Genomic DNA, 4,488 nt, shown 5'->3' on the forward strand with positions numbered 1-4,488 from the left:
ATTTGAAGTTTGTTTGGGTAGATCTGAGTGTTTGCTAATCCTACGGCCTGTCGAAACGCAACTCGGGGTCTCATAGAAGTGTTGCAAGTCAAAGTGCTGCCCTGTGGTGTTTGGAGAAGTCTTGACACTTTGGATATTGCTGGTAACCCCCCCCCCACACACACACACACACCCACACACACACACACACACACACACACACACACACACACACACACACACACACAACCAAGCACACTGCTGAAAGATAAAACCAAACGAAATAACACTGCTTTAATCTAACCAAATTCTGAGTAGAAAATGGACCAGAGGACTTGAGAACCACTAGAAGAAGGAGTCCGACATGACCTTTAAAGCGGCATCCTGGCTGTTTTCCAAACTGTCAAGAAGCCAGTGAAGGCTAAATAAATCAGTGTCCTGGGTTGCTACACCGAACCGAGTGAACATACTTAAGTAAGACAGCCGCACTTTATTTCTTAAAAAGTGACTTGTAAACCGCCTTGCCACCCGAGAAGCCTAATCTCGGCGAGACAGATATCATATATACAACAAATTAGATTTACTCCAGCCACAAATCTATGAAACAGTGTGCCAGTAAAAAATAAACGTGCCTTTTTAAGGGGATAAGTAAAGTAAAGTGGCTTAATGAATGGTGTCGGTGGCTGCAGCTCCACCTCGTCGACACCGACGCCTCCCCATGGTCTCTCTGTGGCTGCTTGCTGCGGTTGTGGTTGACGTGTCAATCACAGCCCATGACCGATGCACCATGACCGTTCCCAGAACGGGCCAATCAGGGCGCCCGTGGCCGTCGGATCTCGGGCGCCATCGCGAGAAGGACCCTCTGTGCCTTCTGTGTGCAGGATTGGATGGAGATGGTGGTGGTGGTGGTGGTGGTGGTGGGGGGTTGAGTGTGTGTGTGTGTGTGTGTGTGTGTGTGTGTGTGTGTGTGTGTGTGTGTGTGTGTGTGTGTGTGTGTGTGTGTGTGTGTGTGTGTGTGTGTGTGTGTGTTTGAGAAGGAGTGCTGCTGATGTGGTGGAGTCCTGTGTTGTAACTAATTTACCTAATTTGTCAAATTTCGTGCCCCCCCCCCCCCCCCCTCCCCCCTATTACTCTCCCTCTCTCCCTCACTCTCTCTTCGTGTCTCTGTGTCTATCTCTCTCACTTACTCTCTCTGTGTCTCTCTCTCTCCCTCACTCTCTCTGTGTCTCTGTGTCTCTCTCTCTCCCTCACTCTCTCTGTGTCTCTGTGTCTCTCTCTCTCCCTCACTCTCTCTTCGTGTCTCTGTGTCTATCTCTCTCACTTGCTCTCTGAATTCTCTTACACGTTCCACTTTCTCCCTCGGTTCTCTTGTAGTGTTGTGCTGTTCCTGTGTGTTAGCATACACCGCAGGGAGCTCTGCCGGGATGCCAGTTATATTGACTAGAGGAAAACGCAGAGAAAGAAGGAAATAAAGGGAGAGAGAGAGAGAGAGAGAGAGAGAGCGAGAGAGAGAGAGAGAGAGAGAGAGAGAGAGAGAGAGAGAGAGAGAGAGAGAGAGAGAGAGAGAGAGAGAGAGAGAGAGAGAGAGAGGAGGTAGAAGGGGATGGGAGGGGGGTGGGTGACAAAGCAGAGAGGAGAAGAGAGAGAGAGGGAGGAGGGGCAGTGGGTGAATAGCCATTCGTGCAACCACATAAACAGACACACATATGCAAGCATGCACACACACACACACACACACACACATACACACACACACACACACACACACACACACACACACACACACACACACACACACACACACACACACACACATACGCATGCGTACACACACAGACAATCCATAGCCTTGCATAGACACACAAACACACATGCAGATGCACATAATCAGCCACTCACACACCCACATGCACATGTAAATTGAAATAGCACCCACACACAAAGACACACAAAGACACACACACACACACACACACACACACACACACACACACACACACACACACACACACACACACACACACCAGACACACACACACACACACGGGCAGGGTAGAGTGAATGAATGGAAGCAATAGCTTAGAGAAGAGAGAGGAAGAGGGGAGGAGAGGGGAGGAGAGAGGGAGGAGAGAGGGAGAGAACGGGAGGAGTGAAGGGTGGGGTGAGGAGGAAGGCGCATGTGGGGAGAGAGAGGGGAGAGAGAGAGGGGGTGAGGGAGAGGGAGAGAGAGGGAGAGAGAGAGGGGGTGAGGGAGGGAGGGAGAGGGAGAGGGAGCGCAGCAAGAGACAGAGAGAAATTGAAGGAGAGCGAATCCGTCTGCGAGCATAATAGCCTCTCGCTGTCGAACCCGGGGGAATTCACTCACTGCAGAGAGACCGAGAGATAGAGAGAGAGAGAGAGAGAGAGAGGGAGAGGGAGAGGGAGAGGGAGAGAGAGAGAGAGAGAGAGAGAGAGAGAGAGAGAGAGAGAGAGAGAGAGACATATTGAAGAGGATAGAGAAATAGTGATGAGGAGAGAGAGAGAGAGAGAGGCAGAGAGAGATAGTAAGGCGGAGAGAGAGAGAGAGAGAGAGAGAGAGAGAGAGAGAGAGAGAGAGAGAGAGAGAGAGAGAGAGAGAGAGAGAGAGAGAGAGAGAGAGAGAGAGACAGACAGAGAAAGAGACAGAAGGAGACAGAGACAGAATCACATTGTAGAGACAGAGACATTGTGAGGGAAAGGGGGAGATTTAGCAAGAGAGAGAGAGATACTGAGTAGAGAGAGAGGAGTTGTGAACTGCATTACTCCTATTCAGACCTGGTAAGAGACAGAGATAAGGAGATAGAGAGATAAATGATATTAAAGAGGAACAGTCAGCCATTCAGACAGCAGGTAGGGAGCGAGATTGAGAGAGAGAGTGAGAGAGAGGGAGCAACAGAGAGAGACAGAGAGAGAGAGACGGAGAGAGAGAGAGAGAGAGAGAGAGAGAGAGAGAAAGAGAGAGATAGAGAGAGAGAGATGAGATGAGATGAGGAGTGCTTATGAAGGAAGTCTCTGGGAGTGAGTGCCTCACGCTGACATTAAGTGAGATTCAGGTGCCGATGAATGAGGAGGCTAATGTATATCACTGTTATGTTCAATCCACAACTATTTATAGCAGTGTCTTTGTGTATGTGTGTGTATGTGTGTGCGTTCCCGTTTGTCTCTTTGTGTGCAGTGCTTGCGAGTATATCCTCTTACACCCTTACGGCATAGGGGAAAACTATACGCCGTATCGCTGCGTCTACACACCAACCGCACACGTGCTCGCCAATGCATTTTCCTCCGATTCATGGCAGTCACGGCTTGCGAGTTCACCCGTGCATGCGTCGTGTAATCCATCCAGGAAGCGGGGTTATTTATGTATCGCCGTCAAGGCTCACGTCCGAATCCCTGATTCCAATCAGCCAAATATATGAAGCCACCTGCCTACACGCGGGCCACACACCTCCCAGTCGTCCTCTGAGTCCGTGTGTGTGAGTGTGTGTGTGTGTGTGTGTGTGCATAAGGTGGACATAAAACCCTTATGGCGCGGGGTGGGGGGGGGGGGGGGGGGGGGTTCATGGTGGACCCCCCGCTCCGCCATAGAAGGGGGTCAACAGATGGTCGCCGCCTTCTCGTCGAGACTGCGGCGTGCAAAGGGGGCGGCCATGATGACTCGTTAAAAACACCACGCGGCCTTGCCGCCCTAATTACCCTAACGAGGTCTCAGTGGGATCAGGCAACCACCCCCCCCCCGGTCTGAGTTGGTGCGTGATGGGGAAGAAAGGAAATGTCCACAGTCCATTGTTTCTTGTGGCGTTGTTTTTTTTCATCTTGGGCTTTTGTGTTGAGACAAGAGGAGGCTCCTCTCTGTGCTCTCTGTGTGTGTGTCTCTCTCCCCCTGGGTCTGTGTCTCTCTCTCTCTCTCTCTCTCTCTCTCTCTCTGGGGGTGCCGGTCTTGCTGGCTCTCTCCTGGCTCCGGCCCATTGATCTCAGTGTTCCTGATTGGGCCTGACAACATGCTCCGGGGTCTCTGCACGAAAGGTTGTGGTGTTCGTTAGGGTGCTCGCTGCAACCGATTGGTTGCAAGGAAAAGCCTCTGCATTCCAACCCATTCCCACACGCACACACACACACACACACACACACACACACACACACACACACACACACACACACACACACACACACACACACACACACACACACACACACATGCGCATGATCAGACACACCCTTACCCACACCCACACACATGCCAACACATGGAATGCACACACGAATAGAAACGCACTCGCCTGTGCGCATGCAATACAAGCGTGCATCGCAAGTGCTCACAAGGTCAGCATGTTGGGGAAGAGCACGCATACGTTCACACGCACGAATATCCCTAAAACACGATCCCACACACACAAACATACATAAAAACTGCACATACATGCATAAAAACACATACATACATACAGGCATACATGCATAAATACCTACATACAGGCATGTTTGCATAGGTGT

This window comes from Gadus morhua, chromosome 8, assembly GCF_902167405.1.
Source record: "Gadus morhua chromosome 8, gadMor3.0, whole genome shotgun sequence".
Taxonomy (NCBI): domain Eukaryota; kingdom Metazoa; phylum Chordata; class Actinopteri; order Gadiformes; family Gadidae; genus Gadus; species Gadus morhua.